At 40.6% G+C, this 23,407-nt stretch overlaps 1 protein-coding gene across 2 annotated transcripts in view; it reads left to right on the plus strand.

Moving 5' to 3' along the window:
• Window positions 1–23,407, plus strand: part of agps (alkylglycerone phosphate synthase) — a 177,617-nt gene that overhangs the window by 16,979 nt on the left and 137,231 nt on the right. The gene's annotated exons all lie outside the window — the stretch shown is intronic.

The raw sequence follows: 23,407 nt of genomic DNA on the forward strand, positions 1-23,407 counted from the left end.
ACACACTCACATATTTTGTAATGCCACATGCAGTATAAAGCCTGCTGGAGGCAACCAGTACAAATAAACAATTGTTGAATGTACCTTTTGGGTTTAGTCACCTATTCTGATGCTCATTTTATTTTTAGGTTTTCATGTTGATCCGTTGAAAATGTTGGATTTAAGTTTGATTATAACTTTGCTAGAGTTAAGGTTTTTGTAAGAATTGAGTATGCTGAGCACTGTTCTTGCATATGGGCAATCAGGTATACACACTAACTCAGAATCTGGAAAATTGCTTACGATTTGATACTTTTTGAAAGGATTCCATTTTGCAAGGTCCTGCCTCTCCTCACTTCAGAAAGAAAGCAAGAACTTGACAATATAGATGAGTTATCGAAGTGGTTTACTTTTTATGCCTTGCTTAATGGCTCCTTATCTTGTTAAAGCACTTAGAGGTCATGAAAGAAGCGATGTAAATACAGGTTTGTTCTCATTCTCTTTACTGCCTTTAAACTCCCAAAGTAAAGTGCAGTAACTTGCTGTTAAGTTACTTTTTTCCCTTGTGAATGGCAGAGTTCTGGGGAAAAAACTAACGTTTTTAAAATCTAAATGCATTGTAAAATAGGGCTTTATTGAGAGTGCTCCTCCATTTTCTAGTACTTTATTGACTTGACAACTCCTTGTTGAGTTGCCTGTACATTGGGTTGTCATCTTTGCTGGTCTCTGTTACAATGGTGTTCTAAGGGCAAGGATGGTGTTTTTAGATTTTCTATTTAAGAGCAAGTTTATTATATATGTTCTCTACCCTCACCCCTTCCCTCCCTCCCAGAACCGCGACAGGGTTCCCCTTGTCCTCACTTTCCACCCCACTAGCCTCCGTGTCCAAAGGATCATCCCCTGCTATTTCCACCACATCCAGCGTGATGCCACTACCGAAGGCATCTTCCCCTCCCAGCCAGCATTCCAAAGGGATCGTTCCCTCCATGACACCCTGGTCCACTCCTCCATTACTCCCAACACCTTGCCTTCTTCCCACAGCACCTTCCCATGCAATCGCAGGAGGTGTAATACCTGCCCATTTACCTCTTTTTCCTCACTATCCAAGGCCCCAAACCCTCCTTTCAGGTGAAGCAGCGATTTACCTGTACTACTTTAAACTTGGTATACTGTATTTGCTGCTCACAATGTGGTCTCTTCTACATTGGGAAGACCAAACGCAGATTGGGTGACTACTTTGCGGAACGCCTCTGCTCAGTCCGAAAGCATGATCCCAAGCTTCCGGTTGCTTGCCATTTCAAGACCACCCGCTCCTCCCCCCCCCCCCCCACTCTACCCTGCTCTCATGCCCACATATCTGTCCTGGGCTTGCTGCAGTGTTCCAGTGAACGTCAACACAAGCTGGAGGAACAGTATCTCATTTACTGATTAGGCATGCTACAGCCTGCATGACTGAACATTGAGTTCAATAATTTCAAGCATGATGCTCTCCTTTCTTTTCCACCCCCCCCCCCCCCCCCCCTTTTCAGTTTTTTTTTCTTTTAGTTTTTTATTTTATTTTAGTCTGTTAATTCATTTTTCTTACCATGTGCCTGCCCACTTTTTTCATGTTTGTGCTTTGGGTCAGGGCTGTTCATCTTTCTGTCCATTAACACCCTCTCTGCACTTACGCTTTGTCTTTCAACATACCATTAACATACTGTTTGCCTTTGCTCCATGACCTTCTGGTCAGTTATTCTGTGACCCTGTCCTATCAACACCTTCACTTTTGTTATCTCTTGCCTCACCCCTGCTTTATTTGCTTAAATCCTATTCCATTTATAACATTTGCCAGTTCTGATGAAGGGTCACTGACCTGAAATGTTAACTCTGCTTCTCTCTCCACAGATGCTGCCAGACCTGATGAGTATTTCCAGTATTTCTTTTTATTTCAGATTTCCAGCATCTGTAGTATTTTGCTTTTATATTATAAATGTCTCTGGTTCTTTTGCAGAAGCAATGATTGCTGCAGAGTCGACTAATTGTTTTAATTTCTCAGCTGCTTTTTAAAGATGTAACTGTTTCCAAGCAGAGGACCAGTCTTATACGCTTTGGCATGCTGACATTTGTCTGTCTTGTAACTTACAGCTCATTAATTTTTTCTTATTCCTCCTTGCATATCAACATTTTAAATGTTCAATACTATATTAAAGCTTTTATTGAAAGCAAGTAATTGTAATTTTGTTTTTAAAATGAGAACTTCTTTTGGGTCTATGAAATAGAAGCCTTGCACTTCACATTTTTCTGTTGACCTCTTCATTTTACCTAAATTCTCTGCCAGTTGGTACAGGATTGATAGATAAAGCAGTTGTAGTCTTTGCCCAGATTCTTCTGCAGGCAGGTGTTTCATAGCACTAGCCTGCAGATTGGGTTGGATAGGTAAAATGAACAAACTCCATATATATGCAGCCAAGACCAAATCATCTTTTATAGCTATTTTAACTTTTTTTATATTACTTGATTGCTGAAGACAATTCCCAGGCTGCATTGACCCTGTGATTGGACTTCAGATTGTCTGAAAATCTCAGGGCATATTGTAGACAAGTGGTTTCAGCACTGAAAACTCCACTCTGACGTAACTCTGCTAATGAGCACTAGTTACCTAGATTTTGTCCAGTTTCTTATCCATTCTCAAGATTTGCCCTAAATAAGCCCCTCCAAAATACTTATAACTATTTTATTGAAAAGCATTGTAAGCCAATTTCTGTAAGTAAATGTTATGCAAAAAAAATTAAAAGAAATCTTGAAAGGACCAGATTGTTGCCTGCAGCTTACTATATATGCTATTGCAGTTGATAGGATAAGCTAATTGGTTGGATAGCATAGCTTTCGTATTTCATAAAATGAATTCTCTTGATTGTCTTCAGACTAGCTGAGGTACATCAGACATAACGAGTATGTAGTGTTTATGCTGAGTGCATTTTCAAGGAGATAATTTTAGATTGAAGACAGTTGTAACTTATTTACCTGTTTACTGTATGTTATACAAGGTGTATAAAGACTAATATAGCCCTGCATCTCAGGTAAATTGCAGTTAGAACCTGGCTAATATCCATATTCAACAATGTTGGTGATACAGACACCATGGACTATAGACATACTCCTCTTGTAAAATAATGGAATTTATTATCAATGCAAATTTTGCTAACATCTACAGTAACTCTAGTAAATAGCAGTCATGAGTGATTTAGAAGGGGAAGATTTTGTGATCTTGTGAATTGGTTTGCATAGTGTATAGGGCATTGAAGTCAGTTCTTCATTTTAAAAAAAATCATGTTTTCTATATCTACTTTTAATATCAAACGTGAGGAAAAACTGAAGTGGCAGTTGGGCCATTGGAGCCAAAAAAATTAAGCACAAATCAATTTTAGTTTGAACATTGCTGAAACAGGAAATTAGTAAGAACCTGAAAAAGACACAGTTAAGCTAAATTGTAACCCATAATTATTTAGCCAGTTTTCCCCTTTGCACAATGCTTAAATTGTTTTCACGTTCAATAAATCTAGAGTTCTTTGGCAATCTTGTATTAAGACAACTGTTTCCACTAGAATCTGATACATGATGGTGATGAGAGCTCAAAAAACCACTGTATGTTCTCTATTAGCTGATAAGCGCCATGTCTATCAATGCACTTAACTGTCCATGGCGAGCCAAAATCTTGGCATTTTGAGGGCAGTAGGAGAGCAGGTAAACTGTGATTGAGTTACAATAGAGAATAGTTGCTGCTTACTCTCCGAACTCACCACGACAATTTTCCATTTGATTTGGGGCTGTAAACTAGGTATATGTGCATGTGTTGATGTCATCGTGGATACATGTAGTGTTAGTACACTGCACATGCAGCAAGCATTATAATTTAAATGTGATGCATGTGTGTCATGATCTGATTGTCAGTGTGAAGAGCAGGGATTTTTTAAAAAGGAAGAGAATTGATGCAAATTCTTAAGTGTTATTGATTTCTTCTTTGGTTCAGTGGCGTTGGTTATTCCTGTAAGCAAATTTCCTCTCTTTACACTTGGGTGGTGATTCACATTGCCCAGCGCCTACCTTTGGCATAACCTCTAAGATGTAACAGTACATAGAAACTGGATTTTGGGAACTCTTAGGCACCCTTCTGTGTGCTTCTCCAGTCTTTTGATGGATGGAACTGAGGAACATTCTGCTAAGATGAGGTTACATTATATATTGAGTAACAATGGCTGAATTAAACTGACTCCAGATGCATTTCTGTACTTGTGAATGGAAGCAAAAAAATGCAGTTGCTGGAAAACTGAAATAGAAAATGCTGGTAGCACTCAGCAAATCAGGCATTATCTGTGGGAAAAATGAAGGTCGGATTAACATTTTTGGTCTGGAACGCTTTTTTTTCCCCCTCACCCTCTTTCTTTCTGGCTCTGCTCCTTAAGAACTTTTCATCTGTAACATCTTCCAGTTTTGATGAAGAACCATGGACTTGAAATGCTAACCCTACCTTCCTTCCACAGATGCTGCTTGTCCTGCTGAGTGTTACTAGCATTTTTTGTTTTTCTGTGCTTGCAATGTTGTGTTCAGCTACATTATTGCAAGTTAGCCAGCAAGTGTTGTACCACACCTGAGCTAAACCCACCCACAGCATCATAAGGGTAGTATGTTTAAAATGCTATCTAACTTTTTCTCACTAATTTGCTTTGCTAAAATGAAAGATTGATTTATATTCTGAAGATTAATTAAAATAATCCTGGTCTCTTGCCCAACAATCTTTGGTGTGCATGCATTAAATGAAATTTCATGCTTTCTGGGAATTTACCTCTTAAGTCAATCTCTTTCTTGAGATTGAAAATGAAAGTTTTTTTTACTTATTCTGCAATACCCACCACTACACAGACACAATTGACAACTTTGAGATTGGGAATATGATTGTTCAGCATTTTAAGAAAACACTAACACACAAAGAATCAAACCACTGACTGACCCCAGTTTTGTTAACCAAAAATCAAATGGATAAGATTTCACTCTTCTATATTTTATTTTAACACTCCAATCAAAACCAACATAAATTAAACATTAACTAACAGTTAAATCACAATTGCGATATGCTACTATCCTTATGCTACTAATTAATTAGCAGATGCAACAAAGATAGTCCTTATGGATCCACAGAATAGGCTTATCGGTAAGGTGGCACTGCGCAGTCTCAGTACAACAAAATCAAGATTTTTCCTAAGGTAGTTTTTCAAGTTCTGTCCTCCAGGATGCAGACATGGAGGTATTGAGGCCCCGTCGATAGCGGGCGATGCAATCTTACCTTTTAACCGTTTGGTCTTGTCGCCTAACAATCTTGGCCTTGCTCACAACTGGCTGTTTTGTAGTATCTTTAGTCCAAGCAGCCTCTCTGGAAGTACCAAAAATCTGCTGCTTGATTTCCTACAGCAGACCAGAAAACAGGTTCCAAACTCAGTGGCTTGTCCATTCGGAAGGCCTTTTATGGTTGGACAAAGTTTTAATTTACTTGTTAATTTACATTTTTAGCAGAGGCATTCTACTGTTTAAACATGGCTCTCTGTCACAGCCAAAACAACCATTCCAACCTGCTGCTTTTCAGTCTCTTTAATCAATAGCTGGCTTTTTTTGCCCCCCCGTCCACTGCAAAGTCCTTCTCGACTCTCAAAAGCCACCTTTTCACAAAATACACACACCCTTTTAACTAGTTTCTACCTTTTCCAAAAGCCGCTTGGTCAAAACTGAAACCTAGGCCCCACCCCCCAGTCACATGCCCTTGTTTTTAAAAAAAAAACTTTTTCTCAGTCACGTGACTTTTAAGACTGCAAATACATAGTTCCCTGAAAGTGGCAACACAGGTAGACGGGGTAGTGAAGAAGATATATGGCATGCTTGCCTTCATCGGCCGAGGCATTGAGTACAAGAGTTGGGACGTCATGTTACAGTTGCACATAACGTTGGTTAAGCCGCATTTGGAGTACTGTGTGCAGTTCTGGTCGCCGCACTACAGGAAAGATGTGATTAAGCTAGAGAGGGTGCAGAAAAGATTCACAAGGATGTTGCCTGGTTTGGAGGGCTTGAGTTAGAAAGAGATTGGATAGGCTGGGTCTGTTTTCCCTGGAGCGAAGGAGGCTGAGAGGGGACAAGATAGAGGTATATAAAATTTATGAGGTAGATAGCCAGAGTCTGTTTCTCATGGTAGGGGTGACTAAAACTAGAGGGCATAGATTTAAGGTGAGAGGGAGGAGATTTAAAGGGGATCAAAGGGGTAAATTTTTCACACAAAGAATAGTGGGTATCTGGAATGAGCTGCCTGAGGAGGTGGTGGAGGCAGGAACAGTAGCAACATTTAAGAGGCATCTGGACAGGTACTTGAATGAGCAAGGCATAGAGGGATATGGAATTAATACAGGCAGGTGGGATTAGTATAGATGGGCATTATGGTCAGCATGGACTCTGTGGGCCGAAGGGCCTGTTTCTATGCTGTATGACACTATGACTCGATGACTTGTCTTGTACATTGTGCAGCATATTTGGTCACATAAGGCAATGATTTAGCGCTATCACTGTCAAAGTATGTTGCTTTGAAGTGTGTTCTCAAAATGTTTAAAGTTTAATTGTCTGGACTGGAAGCGTGCTGTGTTGATCTCTTTCTGGGAGAATTCGGATCTGAGTTGTGGGTATAAACTGGAAACTGCCTTGGCTGGAGTCAACAATCCATGTTTAAATATGCTGTAGTCTTAAAAGCATTGCAAATGTAAAAGTTTTCACAGGTTCACAGTATAATCATCTATCATTCCTAAACCCACACGTAGGTAGCCTACTTCCAGACCTCTACTTGTGACCTGGCAAAGATCTGGCCATATCTTCATCCCTGTACCAATATAGTTTTTGCATTGAAAAAGTGTCCTTCCACTCTGTGTCCCTGCATTTTGGTGCTCCCCTGTGCACCATCTAAAAATGCCCCTTTCTTTGAAAGTTGATGGCAACATCAAATGCTGTGCTGTTATGGACTGGGTAGAACTCCCATTATTTCATCCTAATTTATCTAATTTTTTTGTGCTATTTCTTTATCAGACGGTTTAAGTTTTCCAAAGCAATGATCCTTGTTCCCACCAAAAGATTGCTCTTAATATTGTACAAATTAGCAGTATTCTTCAGTGGATAGCTTCAATGTCATAAGTTACTTTCACCCATTATTTTTTTGACCACGAAGAATAAACTTAAATTTAAATCCAGCCCAAAGTGATGATTAATGTTCAGAAAGAAAATTAGTATCCTAACCAGCTGTGCTGCCCAGACTCATTAACTTTTTATCCAGTTTCTAATCTTGAGTCGTATCAGTGAAATGTATTCATTTGGATTGTCCTTCGAATGACACATTGATTTTAATATTTATTTGTAGTAACTTAGTTAAAAATTTTCCAGCACTTGTAAGCTTTTAAGTACTCTGCTACATTCTAGAAATTATCAACCACATTTCCTAAAGTACCAGATAATGTATTTTAATCTAATAAATTATAAATTAGTAACATTTCACCAGAAATAATTTGTAAAATCTTGTTTGCACTGTATGCACTTAGTTTAAATTGTAACATCTTTTTAAAGCCACGGATTTCAGATTTTTTCAACTGGGCTTTGGTTAACTGATTTTTAATTTGATTTGTTTGAAAAAGTGCATTTGGTGAAATGTATTTTTCACACTGAATTTGTAGTGCAGCAGGGGACTGAGACAGATCTAACAGTGCAACACTGCCACCATCAGGATAAAGATATATTGTTTCAAGTGCTAGATAAACATTTATGTAACTGATATATCTATCTATATCTAGCATTACTGTATTTTGACAATGCTGTGTAGTTGTAGTGCGTGGCATACTGATTCTAGGGACTTAAGGCCACTGCTTGCTTGACATTTGAGGGCAAACAGAATTCATAAATTCATTAGCGAGAGGCAGCATGATTTTGTGAAGGGGAAGTCGTGTCTCACTAATTTGATTGAGTTTTTTTGAGGAATTGATGAAGGAAGGGCAGTGGATGTTATCTATATGAATTTCAGTAAAGCCTTTGACAAGGTCCCTCATGGCAGACTGGTACAAAAGGTGAAGTCACACGGGATCAGAGGTGAGCTGGCAAGATGGATACAGAACTGGCTCTGTCATAGAAGACAGAGGGTAGCAGTGGAAGGGTGCTTTTCTGAATGGAGGGATGTGACTAGTGGTGTTAATTAGTAAGTTTGCAGACGACAAAGGTTGGTAGAGTTGTGGATAGTGATGAGGATTGTCAGAGGATACAGCACGATATAGATCGGTTGGAGACTTGGGCGGAGAAATGGCAGATGGAGTTTAATCCGGACAAATGTGAGGTAATGCATTTTGGAAGGTCTAATGCAGGTGGGAAGTATACAGTAAATGGCAGAACCCTTAGGAGTATTGACAGGCAGAGAGATCTGGGCGTACAGGTCCACAGGTCACTGAAAGTGGCAACGCAGGTGGATAAGGTAGTCAAGAAGGCATACGGCATGCTTGCCTTCATCGGTCGGGGCATAGAGTATAAAAATTGGCAAGTCATGCTGCAGCTGTACAGAACTTTAGTTTGGCCACACTTAGAATATTGCGTGCAATTCTGGTCGCCACACTACCAGAAGGACGTGGAGGCTTTGGAGAGGGTACAGAAGAGGTTTACCATGATGTTGCCTGGTCTGGAGGGCATTAGCTAGAAGGAGAGGTTGGATAAACTCAGATGGTTTTCACTAGAACGACGGAGGTGGAGGGTCGACATGATAGAGGTTTACAAAGTTATAAGCGGCATGGACAGAGTGGATAGTCAGAAGCTTTTTCCCGAGGTGGAAGAGTCAGTTACTAGGGGACATAGGTTTAAGGTGAGAGAGGCAAAGTTTAGAGGGGATGTGCGAGGCAAGTTCTTTACACAGGGTGGTGAGTGCCTGGAACTTGCTGCCGGGGGAGGTGGTGGAAGCAGGTCTAATAGCGACGTTTAAGAGGCATCTTGACAAATACATGAATAGGATGGGAATAGAGGGATACGGTCCCCAAAAATGCAGAAGATTTTAGTTTAGGAAGGCATCAAGATCGGCGCAGGCTTGGAGGGCCGAATGGCCTGTTCCTGTGCTGTACTGTTCTTTGTTCTTTGAAAAATAATCTCCGTTCTGGCTGTAAAAGTTGTCCGATTTTATACTTGGAGAATTGTTGAATTTGATGGGGTTTAAAAGGTTTTATAAGTAAAATATAACTATCAACAGTGTTGCAATCTTCTGTAGTGTTGCTTGAGACGTAAGGATGAGGAAGGAGCATCTTATGCAGTACTGCACAATGCATTATTCTACTGTACTTAAACTGGTTTGTCTCTTTACTTACAGCCATTAGATTTTATGGCAATCTTGAACAATTAGAGGGTTTTTTCACGAGAACCTGGCTGTCATAAATTTACAATGTTAAGGTATCCCTTACTACGTCACGCATCCATCTGTATATCTAACTAACTTGTCCATCATACTTGAACGTGTTGCAAATGCAAAGTGTCACATACAGCTCAAATTTACATAAAGCAACAAAAATCAACTAAACATATAGAGTACCTACAGATAAATAGGTAGTATAATTTAGAAAAAAAGCACACACTCACTGTTTCAGTAGTGTGGGGCAAGTTTTACTCTAGTATCTGACCTAGAGCCCCAATAGTGCAGTTTTATCACCGGTTCTTCAAAAACCCGCTCCCAATGCTACTCTGCCCACCACTCCTCTCCCTCACCTCCTATATTTGGATATTGTTTCCCAGTGCATGCAAACATCATACCTGACCTGTTATTTTACAATTTGTCTTCCAATTCTCTCCAGGCTTTTGCATACTAATCCATTGCTTCTACACCAGCTGATACCAATTTAAACCCAGGACCGTTTTCCCAACACTAGCAATCCACATCACCTGCAGTCCACTTGATAATTTAGCCTGTTTCCTGCTTCTGGGTTTTTAGAGATTAAAGTAACTGCATAGTTAAACTTTTAATAGTGATCAATGCTACTGCTTTGCAATTTCTGCACAAATATACGCATCATAGAATTTGTAGATGAAAATATCAACATGGGTAAATTAAACAGATAATTTGACTTCAATTACCATGCATCAGTAGTCCTGATTTATAGTATGTTATGCAACATAAAACAAGGTATTCTTGGACTCAGGTTGGGTATTGCTCATAGGAGATCAGCGAGTAATCTGTCTCCCTCCTACTTGCTGTAATTGGAACAGTTAATTTCTGTTTGTTTTTTTCTGCATCTCCTCATACTTAAACTTACCTAATTTATTATTTGCCTCTCATTCTTTCCCTAGTTAAGTATCTAAGAAAGGTGGGCCTTTTTTATATTGATTCATGGGATGTGAGCATCACAGGCGAGGCCAGCATTTATTGTCCATCTCTAATTGCCTTTGAAGGTGCTGGCGAGTTGCCTTCTTGAATCACTGCAGTCCCTGTGGTGGAGGTACTATTTGAGAAGGAGTTCCAGGATTTTGACCCAGTGACATTGAAGGAATAGAAATATATGTCCAAGTCAGGATGGTGTGATTTGGGGGAATTTGGAGGTGATGATGTTTCCATGTGCCTTTTGCCATTGTCCTTCATGGTGGTACAAGGGTTTGCTGAAGAATCCTTGTTAACTTGCTTTTCATCTTGTAGACTGCTGTCATTGTGCACCAGTGGGGGAAGGAGTGAGTGCTAAGTGGTGGATGGGGTGCCAATCAAGCAGCTGCTTTGTCGTGGACGATGTTGAGTTTCTTGAGTGTTTGGAACATAGGAAATAGGAGCAGGAGTAGGCCTTTTGGCCTCTTGAGCCGGCTCTGCCATTCAACCAGATTATGGCTGATCCACCACAACACTATTTTCCTGCACTGTCCCCATATCCCGTGATATCTTTTAAAATGTAGAAATCTATTGATCATTGTCTTAAACATCCTCAATGACTAAGCCTCCACAGCCCGCTGGGGTAGAGAATTACACAGATTCACCATCCTCTGTGCAGAAATTCCTCCTCATCTGAGACCTAAACAGCTTACCTCTTTATTCTGAGACTGTGTCCCTCTGGTTCTAGACCCTGCTCAGCCAGGGGAAATATCCTGCATCAACCTTGTCAAGCCTTTAAGAATTTTGCATGTTACAATGTGATCACCCCTCCATTCTTGACTCTAGAGGATATAGGCCCAGTCTCCTCAGTCTCTCATAGGACAATCCTGCCATCCCAGGAATCCGTCTAATGAACCTTTGTTGCGCTCCCTCTATGGCAAATATACCCTTCCTTGGGTAAGAAGACTAAAGTTGTGCACAATACTCCAGGTGCAGTCTCACCAAGGCTCTATTCAGTTGCAGCAAAACTTTACTCCTGTATTCCAATCCTCTTGCAATAAAGGCCAACATGCCACTTGCCTTTCCTGCTGCACCTGCACGTTGGCTTTCAGTGATTTATGAGCAAGGACCCACAAGTCCCTTTAGACATCAACACTTCCCAATCTCACCATTTAAGAAATACTCTGCATTTCTGTTTTTCTATCAAAGTGGATAAGTTCACAATTTCCATTTTTCTGTTTTTTTGTTGATGTATTCATCCAGGCAAGTGAAGAGTATTCCATCACACTCCTGACTTGTACCTTGGCGATGGCGCAAAGCCTTGGGGGCTGGGTGGGGAGGGAGTCAGGAGGTGAGTTACTCACCACAGGAATCCCAGCCTCTTACCTACTGTTGTAGTTTCAGTATTTATGTGGCTGGTTTTGTTAAATTCCTGGTCAATAGTGGCTTCTGGGATGTTGATAGTAATGCCATCAAATGTCCAGGGGAAGTGGTTAGACACTCTTGGAGATGGTCATTGCTTGACACTTGTCTGGTGCGAATGTTATGCAGTTCACCTGAAACCTGTCAACTCTGGCCTCTCCAATTCCCTCACCACCATGATGGCCTTTCTGTACTTTACCTACTTCTGCTTTTTTGACTGCTCAAAGGCTCACCTGTCTATATATTTTATTCTGCTTTTGTGTCTGAGGAAATCCAGAACCTTCCACTATCCCAGATCAAAGGTCTTTGCTCCTACATCCCAGACTACTCCTCTTAACACTATTGCATCACCTCATCTGGATAAATGGGGAGTGTACTGGAAATTAAAATTTTTCCAAGTTAGCCTTGAGTCTAGATCACATGTAAGTGGCGTTGCCAACTGTGGTTCGATGCATTCATGGAGGTTTTATCACATGACAACCTGCCTCCAATGGCTTCACCCCACACTCTCACAATTGGTCAGCCAACATTTTCAACCTCATGGGATAATGTTTTCCCGCGTTAATTGCAAAGTGAGCAGATTCCTCTACTGGATTGGATGATTTTTGACTGTCCATTAAACTGCTTCTCATCACCATATTTGTATAACTAGTAATCAAGTGTTCAAAGAAAATGGGGAAAAAAACACATTAGAAAAAAAATGCCCCTATGATTTACTCCCAGGTTGCTGCTGGAGATTAATTGTTAATTCTTGGAGACTTTTTCCAGGGGCAATCCTGGATGTTGGCAACTCTAGATATAAAGTAAAACATCTCCCACTTCACTTCAATCGTGCATGTGTGTAACTGCAGTCTAAAAAGAACAGGCTATTGCACCAGTGTGGGGGGGAAAAATTGTTTCTTGCATCAGCATATGGTCTTTCATTTGGTATCAAATTGTAATGTGAACTGGGTTCCAGTGGGGAACTAGATTGAGATTGCTGAACATCTACTCACACTTGGCTTTACCAGCCATCAGATGGAAGATAATTTTAATCTGGTCAATTTGGGCTGCATTCGAATCAAGATCCCAAAAGAGAAAAGGCATTGCTTGTAACCCAATGAGCCATCTAATTGCATGCTGTTGTATGAGCTAGCCACTGAATTTCAAAGTTTTACTTTCCATGCAGTACTTCCATCTTTATGGAGGAACATGCTTCCTAGGATAGTATTTTTAAAAAAAATGATTTACTTAAACTCAACAGACTGGGCAACGAATGTCATTGCCATTTTTTTCACCACGAGATGAGGGATTCTGCTTTTCAGTACTAATGCAGCTCAAGCCCATATCAAGCTCTTGTGAGACAGAATTAAGTTCCTGATGTGTTGGCCCAAATGCTCACGTTAATGCAACTGCCAATCAGTTTACCACACTAGCCATCCTTGTGGCTTTTGGATTGGATTGATTTAGTGTTGATCTATGGACCGTTTTTGCCCTATGGGTCCATGTTGATTGAATGTCTGAATTTCAATTTATAATCAGACCTGTGTAACCTATGGAGAAAAGAAAGTTTGTGGGGGTTGGTTTTGAACCTGTGACTGAGGTATCCAGTACCCACTAGATGGCAGTCTGTTCCATAAGTTAATAATAACTGCCTCATAGGTTTTATTTTGTTTGCAGTTCTTGGCCTATGAAGTCATGGGTTTCTGGTTCTATTTAAAGATACATCCATATCAATCTCAGTAAAACTCTTTTATTTTTTTTTAAACTTCAACACTCTGCTTTGGAGTGTAACTTATTTTATTTAAGTAAACACTTAACAGCACTGTGACAAGCACAGATCCATAGAGGGATTTATCACGAGTTCGATTTTGCATCTTTCTATAGGTTATTGAAACCAACTAATGCTATTGAAGGCCATTTTGAAAGTAATTTTGGATGTTAAAAATGTGTACAAAAGTTGAAGGGCATACCAGTAGTAGATTGAGTCTACAGCACCATAAATAGGCCATTTGACCCAACTGGATTATGCCCACATTTATGCTCTACTCGAGCCGCCTCCTAACCCAATCAGCTTATCCTTCTATTCTTTTCTCTCATTTTATCTAGCTTCCTTGAAATGCATCTATGCTATTAGCCTCAACTGCTCCTTGTGGTAGCGAGTTCCATATTCTGACCACTCTGGGTAAAGAAGTTTCTCCTGAATTCTCTATTAGATTTATTTGTTACTGTCTTTATAATCATGACCTTTAGCATTGGACTCTTTCCCATCCTATTGAACCCTTTCATTATCTTGAAGATCTCATTTGGTCACCTCTCAGCCTTCTCTCTCTTAGAGAAAAGAGCCCCTGCCTCTTCACCCTTTCCTGATGGTTATAATGTCTCTGTTCTGGTATCAGCCTTATAAATCTATTTTGTACTTTCTCGGCTGCCTTTTGCATCCTTTTTTTTTATTATACGGGGACCAGAACTGTGCATGGTACTCCGTGTGGTCTAATCATGGTTTGATACAAATTTAACATCTCTGCTTCTCAATTCAAAATCTCTACAAATGAAGCTTGTTTTTTTTTTAAAAGGCCTTATTTAACCTGCTAGATCCCTTTGTTCCTTTACCTCATTTATTCTTGGCTGCATTTGCTGACAATGCAACCACTAAGTGGTGCAGTACTGACACATGTTCAAATGCAGCCTCAACGAGTGAAATGTCACTGTCTGCAACATCTCAGGTAGCTGCCAGTAATAAAAATGGCGCTGTTCAATTTGACAAGTTGCACCTAAACCCCCTTATCCCTCAATGATGGTCACGATTGCTGCTTCCACCCGCCCCTGCTCCCTCCTGCGGTCACCACCTCAATCACTGCATTCAGTTTCCTGCTCGCTTCTGTGTCCGCTTGCTTTCCGCTCCATCCCGCTGCTCCATTCCACTGTTCTCACCCGCTCCCTGCTACTTGCATCCCGCTCGCTACCCACCTTTTCCCCCCCGCCCCCCCCAGTTACTTCTCCGGGTGGCAAGGTGTGGAACGAGCGGCGGGATGGAGTGCCAAGGAGGAGTGAATGGGAAGAGAAGTGGCGATCGTGGAAGGGAGCTGGGTATTGGGGGGGTGGGGTGATGGAGGTGGCAATCACAGCCATTGAGAGGTGAGGCAACACTCTGATGCCATTACGTCTGACGTCGCTGCGTGCACGCGCAGATTCATACTGGCAAATTTTCGGATGCACTGATGACATCGGCAACTGCTCTGCGCATGCTCTGTTGTCAGGAGACACGCCGTTTATACTGTTATTGTCCACGCAGTATGTAGCCTCTTTATTCTTCCTATCAAAATGCACAACTTCACACTTAACTATATTAAAATTAATTTGCCAATTACATGCCCACATGTTGTTTTGTATATTGTTGTGTTCTTTTGTGTTAACTACAACCCTCACAATTTGGTGTAATTTTTAAAATTTGAAATTGTACTTTTGATTTCCTTCCCCCCCCCCCCCCCCCACCCTCTCCACATTTAAGGTAAATTGTGAGGCAGAAGTTCCAGCACAGATCCTTGTGGAACACAATATTTTGCCAATCTGAGTAGCTACCCTTAACCCCAACTCCCTTCTTGTTTCTGTTTTGTCGCCACTTTGCTATCCATTCTTACTCTACATGCTTTGTCCTTTGTCATTAGTCTGCTATGTGTTTTTTTTTTTAAGAAGTCCTTTTATTAAAAATCCAAATATATTACATCTACTGCCTTACCCTTGCCTACTCTTTCTGTGACTAATTTTGTTCTAAAATCTGATGTTTTAAAACTATTATTGCTAAAACCATAGTAATGTGCTAGTTGAACAAGATGGGATCAGACATAATTAGTATAAATGGGTGCTTATGAAAAAATTACTTAATGTAAACATGGATGTGCTGCATAAACTCTACAGTAAAATCCATTTTGTGATTGGCTCATGGGAGATTCATTGCAATAAAGTTATGTGCAGGTGACATATTCAAAAGTATTGATAGTTGTCTGGAGAGGGGAAAAGTTCTACACCCTCTCCCAAATGTTATAAAACTTTATTGGATGAGCACTTGAACTCTGGTAGAGGCACTCAGCCCAACCAATCAGCACTCTCTCTTTTCATACAGTATAAAGTTGTTTTCTCTTACACTGATGTTCTTGCGGATTGTGCTGATGAATGCAAGACAAAAAGCTTCGAAATGTCTCTATTTTTGAGCAAGACAGAGACAGTTATTGGAAGGAAAGATTGACGGAAAAGGTAGGCGTGGGAAGCAGAGGATGAGATATAATGGACTGGATGCAGTTGACCTATATGGAATTGCGTAAGGGCAGCACAGGACAGAGAGGTGGAGATCTATGGCATTCAACTTTCTGGGAAGAAGATGACACCAATGAACGAATGATCTTCATGGCTTTCCTCAGATTACTGGAAACAGTAGCACCAGAGAACCTGAAGATAACAGATATATTTTCAATCGCAATAGTCAGCAGCACAGTCTGGGGAATTATATCCTGAATATCAACATCTTTTAGAAACACACTACTTGATAATCAAAAGCACTGAACAAAAGTGCATAGCAATATCAAGGCCAATAGCTATTAGCTTTTTGTTATGCTAAACAACTGTGTTATTAGAGCTGTTTTACTTAGTGGGGTGGATGAGCTGCATCTCATAAATGTTAGCCAGTAAGTGTACCTAGTACTCTTCTCAATTGCAGGTAAAATATATTTCGAATAAATGCAGACTTTGTTTTCCCACCTTCTGTAGCATATTGGTTTCAGCCGCAATGCTATACTAATTAGTTTCTTTTCAACACTTTCCAATGTTTCCATCCTTTTACAATGGTAACACTTGTGACTTGGTCATCATCCAGTAATTTTGGAGTGTTGGGTGTGGAAGTAGATGCATAGCGTACAAATTAAAGGAGGTACTGCTAATATTCCGTTTCCTCTACCAGTTACTGCCAATGCAACAAAACTAAGTTACTTAACTAAATATTAATCCAATTTATAACTTGATCATGTGATCAAATATTGCTTTGCTAAATCTTGTGTTCTCCTTAGAGCCAAGGAGATTGAGGGAAGATTTAAGAGGTATGCAAGATTGTGATGGGCTTAAATAAGTTAGTCAAGGCAAAGCTATTCCCATTAACTAATAATACAAGGACTAGGGGACACAGATTGAAGGTTTTGGGCAAGGAGGAATATGTGGAAGAAATATTTTATGCAGCACGTGGTAATGACCTGGAATCTGTTGCCCACAAGGGTGGTGCAAGCAGAGATGATCAATGTCTTCAAAAGGAGATTGAGTGGGAGACTGGGACTGACTGGATAGCTCTCTGGCGAGCTGGCATGGACTCAATGGGCCGAATGGCTGCCTTCTGTGCTGTAAATGACTGACTCTAAATGAACTTGTTTGGTGCAACCTGCCTTTCTATAAACTGTTGGCTTTGATATCAGTGTACTTCTGCTCAGTGCTTTTGAACTGCTTATGCTAGAAATGTGTGTTTCTAGCAGATGTTGATTATAGTGGATATATAATTCTCCAGGTTGTGCTGCTATTGCATATGGAAAATATATTCAATATCTTGAGGTTCTCTGTCCAGTGATCTTTAGAAGTGTTTCACTACTGTACCCTATCTTGTTCATATCTTTTGGACATGTCTATTTGTGCTTTGAATATTCAAGTACTGAAGTTTCTTGAAACATATTTTTATTGACTACTAATACAACAACTTGTCAATTTTAGGGATATTCTTAAATTCTTTTATAGTGAAATGTTTTAGTATTTGCATGTGGGAAAAGTATTATTTAAAGCTGGATCTTGGTCTTTTTTATTGCGTCCAGTTTTCTTATCTTTTTAAGGGTCTATCTCAGTCCTAGTGTGTCTGCTATGAAAGATTCTCTGTGCCCTCAAATATTACTTGCCGTTTGTTTTCAGTTCTAGACGGTGCATGGTGGACTGAAGATATTGTTTATAATTCTTGGTAAAGGATGTTGTTTCAAGTGGGTTCCATTTAAGAAATAAGACAAATTTGGCACTCTTGATTTTCTTTTGACCTAAAAGAGCTTGTATTCTGTGTGCTTCTGTCTTTATTTTTAAATGAGGTGTAGAAGACACACTTTAAAAATTAAATCATCTGATTTATTACTATACAATTAAATTTCAACAAAGCTCTGTCCAAGAACTTAAAGAAGTCTTCTAGATTTGGCCAACAACTTAGGTCTTTATTATCTTCCCTGTAATTCTTCTCCCATCAGTGCTTGATGTTTAGTTATTTTTACCTCCTGGAAGTGCCCTGGAATACTTTATTAAAACACTATGCAAGTGCAAGTTGTCATTTGTGCTATATTATCAATTAGCATCCCCCCTCCCAGTTCTTAAGAAGGAAGGAAATACTAGTTTGGTTTATAATTTCCTGGATACTGTGGTGAGCAAACTAACTTTTCTCAGTAGACACTGGGCTATCTTTACAAATGGTGATTTCTGAAACCTTAATGGAAGCCTATGACCAAGTACCTGGAACTTGTCTAAAGATTTTACTTAGAGGAAAGCTCAATTTCTTAAACAAATTTCAGTTAATAGTGTGCATATTCTGCTAGAATTGCAGCACTCTGATGCCAAACAGTTTGAGCTCCCTCAAAAGCAAAATACTGCAGATGGTGGAAATTTGAAATAAAACAAACTGCTGGAAATAATGGCAGCATCTGTGGAGAGAAAGAGTTGGTATTTCCAGTCAGATATGACTTCAGAAAGTTTGATTCATTTTTCCGTAACTAAAATTTTGAGACCAGAAGATTCTAATAAAATACTTTAAAAGAATACAATGTCTGAGATCCAACCATGAACCTAAAACTCAAGTGTCCCCTATGATTTTAATTCCTCCTTTCTAATTTCATTCAGTTCCAATGGTGTGCTTCTGAAGCTCTCAACCAATGCCAATCGAATAAGACAGACATCAGAGCTCGATAGCATATTCAAACTTGCTAAGAGGCATACTTTTGTAAGGCAAACGCATCGGAAGGTGCTTAATCCCTTGTTACTGAACGCATACTGTTCGGTGGTGAGCAAGGTCATGAGATACCGCTGACTAGAAGTTAATTCATTAGGTACTGTTACGGATAGAACTGAGAGGCAACGGAAACCCCAGTTCCCTTCCCTTTTACTGTCTGTAATCAGTGTGTTTTTGATAAGGAAGATGTGTGTGTTTGTTAACCTCTGAGTGTATGGCCGATTTGAATAACCAGCAGCACCCTTGCATGGGTTTAAATAGGATTATTTTTCTTTCTTCACATGTTCACCCCGAAAGTCTATCGCTATGCCACTCACTCATTACTCGCACACGAGAACCATTAAAGAGGTTAATGCACTTTTACCAATTACAAGCAAAGGAATAGTTTAAGTCACGTGATTTTGTCTTACACTGGGGAAAAGGTGTATTGTGGGCCCAGTGAAGAAGACGTTTTCACTCCTGAAGTGAAGTGGCGGGTGCTTGGAGTAATCAGTTCAGCCACGATCTTATTGAATGGCGGAGCAGGCTTGAGGGACCGAGTGGCCTACTCCTCCTAATTCAGATGTATGTTTGTAAGGTGGATTTGATAACCAAAGTCATTACAGGATTCTCGAAGAGTTTGACTTTCAGCAGGTTACGAAGTTAGTTGCATGTAGTCTCATTACCAGGAGGTCAGTTTTCTGTACTGGTGTACTTGAAAAGGAACATCATCTTCTTTTGGCCTTCTTATCTCGAGAGACAATGGGTAAGCGCCTGGAGGTGGTCAGTGGTGTGTGGAGCAGCGCCTGGAGTGGCTATAAAGGCCAATTCTGGAGTGACCGGCTCTTCCACAGGTGCTGTAGAAAAATTTGATTGTCGGGTCTGTTACACAGTTGGCTCTTCCCTTGCGCCTCTGTCTTTTTCTGCCAACTGCTAAGTCTCTTCGACTTGCCACACTTTAGCCCCGCCTTTATGGCTGTTCGCCAGCTCTGGCGAACGCTGGCAACTGACGCCCACGACTTGTGATCAATGTCACAGGATTTCATGTTGCGTTTGCAGACGTCTTTAAAGCGGAGACATGGACGGCTGATGGGTCTGATACCAGTGGCGAGCTCGCTGTACAATGTGTCTTTGGGGATCCTGCCATCTTCCATGCGGCTCACATGGCCAAGCCATCTCAAGCGCTGCTGACTCAGTAGTGTGTATAAGCTGGGGATGTTGGCCGCCTCGAGGACTTCTGTGTTGGAGATACGGTCCTGCTGCCTGATGCCAAGTATTCTCCGGAGGCAGCGAAGATGGAATGAATTGAGACGTCGATCTTGGCTGACATACGTTGTCCAGGCCTCGCTGCCATAGAGCAATGTACTGAGGACACAGGCTTGATACACTCGGACTTTTGTGTTCCGTGTTGGTGCGCCATTTTCCCACACTCTCTTGGCCAGTCTGGACATTGAAAAGGAACAGAGTTGGAGACATTAGGATGTTGTAGTCTCCAGTTTTAAGGTATAGGTGTTCTGCCTTTGGTGCTGTCTTTCCAGCTGTTTGAAAACTCACTAGTTTTTCCCCTGGTGCTTGGAGTAATAAGATTTGTTATTTGTGGTGAGCTTAGGTCAGGTGGCCACCTTATCGATACTTCTGTTGTCCACCCAGAATGATTTCAAGCTCGAAGTCATTGCCGCACAGTGGGGATGAATGGTGGCCATTCGCATCTACTTCTGATTTAACTGTTTTCTTGCAGCTCTCATGTTTCAAGCTCGGAGACAGTAAGTCTAGGAGTCAGTAGATAGAGTTTTGTCAGACCACAAACAGTAGGAGGTGTGAATTCCACAAATGGTTTTGTCTTGATATGTCCATTCAAGGATGGCACTCCACCCATGGTCATTCAATTAGGAACTTTCCAGAGGCTTGAGATACTTCTGAGTTTGGGCATAAATTGCAAAAGTCACCTGACCCTCGGCAGCCATCGTCAGCATTTTAATATCCATTGTGGTTTTTTAAAAAGAGAATCCAGTTCCAGAAGATTCTGTGTTGGATACAGGCAATGTTTAAAGTTATGAATAGACGACATGCCTTTACTGGACATGACATTACATTATTCAAAACAATTTACTTAACTTTGAATACATTAGTAAAAAGCTGAGCTTTGGAATCCAAGTTAGGAAAGGTAGGAAATGTAGATACTAAAGCCCGTCCTTCCTTCAGCTTGATAATTTGTCTTGTATCCAGTAGATGACCTGCTACCAACCATGCAACATCAGCATAAATTGTTATTTGAAAGTAACATTGTATATTTAAATATTGTACTACAGTTTAGTATGTTATACTGCGAATTCACTTTTGGTCATTGTGCTTATAGACTGGATGCATTTATTTCAGTGTTCAAATTCTTTGTGTTTTCAAAGGCATAATTATGTCACAGGACTGATTACTTGTATACTAGTAATCTTTAGTCAAAATAACCCTAAGCAAAAACTAAATTTTAAAATCTTTAATGACTTTTTTGTGAGGCGTTAACATTTCATGTAATATGTGGTGGCGGAAGCAGGGGTATGCTGAAGCTGTGCACATTAGGTGCAAATATTCTTTAGTGATGCGACTCTGTCCATTCCTGTACTGGTGACCAGGTGACTTTTTTTTTTCTTGTCAGGTTTCTTCCCCCCCCACCGGCAACCGTGTGTTCCTGCCCTTTTGTACTAGTTGTTGGAGCTGTGGGCTGACAACTCTCTGGGTCCTAATAGACTTGGTCCTAAGGTCCTAAAAGAAGTGGCTAGTGAGCAAGTTGATTTAATTTCCCAAAATTCCCTAGATTCGGGGGAAGGTTCCATTGGAAAATAGCAAATGCAACTCCTTTCTTCAAAAAGGGAGGGAGACAGAAAACAGGAAACTGCAAGCCAGTTAGCTTAACATCTGTCTTGGGGAAAATGTTAGAAGCTATTATTAAAGATGTTGTAGCAGGGCATTTCGAAAAATTCAAGGTAATCAGGCAGAGTCAACATAGTTTTGTGAAAGGGAAATTATGTTTAATTTATTGAATTTCTTTGAGGGAGTTACATGTGCTGTGGATAAAGGGGAACCGGTGGATGCATTGTACTTAAATTTCCAGAAGGCATTTGATAAGGTGTCACATCAAAGGTTATTGTGGAAAATAAAAGCTCATGGAGTAGGGGGTAACATATTGGCATGAATAGAATATTGGCTAGCTAACAGGAAACCGAAGGCATAAATGGGTCATTTTCTTCGTTGGCAAGATGTAACGAGTGTTGTGCTGCAGGCATCCATGCTGGGGCCTCAACTTTTTACAATTTATACAAATGACGTGGATGAAGACACTGAAGGTATGGTTGCTAAATTTGCTGATGACACAACGATAGGTAGGAAAGTAAGCTGTGAAGTGGACATGAGGCTACAAAGGGATATAGATAAGTTAAGTGAGTGGGCAAAGATCTGGCAAATGGAGTATAATGTGGGAAAATGTGAAATTGTCCACTATGGCAGGAAGAATAAAAAAGGAGAGGGATTGTAGAGCTCTGAGATGCAGAGGGATTTGGGTGTCCTCGTGCATGAATCGCAAAAGGTTAGTATGCAGGTTCAGCAAGTAATTGAGAAAGTTAATAGAATGTTATCGTTCATTGTGAGGGGAGTTGAATACAGAAGTAGGAAGGTTATGCTTCAGTTATATAGGGCATTGGTGCGACCACATCTGGAGTACTGTGTACAGTCTTGGTCTCCTTTAAGGAATGATGTAAATGTGTTGGAAGCAGTTCAGAGAAGGTATACTAGACTAATACCTGGAATGGGCAGGTTGTCTTATGAGGAAAGGTTGGACACGCTAAGCTTGTATCCGCTGGAGTTTAGAGTAAGAGGCGACTTGATTGAAACTTATAAGATTCTGAGGGGTCTTGACAGGGTGGATGTGGAAAGGATGTTTCCTTTTGTGGGAGTTGTTGACTGTTTATTTGGATTTTCAGAAGGCTTTTGACAAAGTCCCACAAGAGATTAGCGTGTAAAATTAAAGCGCATGGGGTTGGGGGTAGTGTATTGCGATGGATAGAAAATTGGTTGGCAGACAGGAAACAGAGCAGGAATAAACTAGTCTTTTTCCGAATGCAGGCAGTGACTAATGGGATACTGCAGGGATCGGTGCTAGGACCCCAGCTATTCACAATCTATATTAATGATTTAGATGAGGGAACTAAATGTAATATTTCCAAATTTGCAGATGACACAAAACTGGGTGGGAGGGTGAGTTGTGAGGAGGATGCAGAGGGGTTTCAGGGTGATTTGGGCAAGTTGAGTTAGCGGGCAAATGCATGGCAGATGCAGTATAATGTGGATAAATGTGAGGTTATCCACTTTGGTAGCAAAAACGGGAAGGCAGGTTATTATCTGAACGGCTATAAACGGGAATTTGCAACGAGACCTGGGTGTTCTCGTACACCACTTGCTGAAGGTAAGCATGCAAGTCCAACAGGTAGTTTAAAAAAAAAGGCAAATGGTACGTTGGCTTTCATAACGAGAGGACAGGAGCAGGGATGTCTTGCTGCAATTATACAGGGCCTTGGTGAGGCCACACCTGGAATATTGTGTGCAGTTTTGGTCTCCTTATCTGAGGAAGGATGTTCTTGCTATAGAGGGAATGCAGCGAAGGTTTACCAGACTGATTCCTG

Source organism: Heterodontus francisci, chromosome 7 (genome assembly GCF_036365525.1).
Source record: "Heterodontus francisci isolate sHetFra1 chromosome 7, sHetFra1.hap1, whole genome shotgun sequence".
In the NCBI taxonomy this organism is placed as follows: Eukaryota; Metazoa; Chordata; class Chondrichthyes; order Heterodontiformes; family Heterodontidae; genus Heterodontus; species Heterodontus francisci.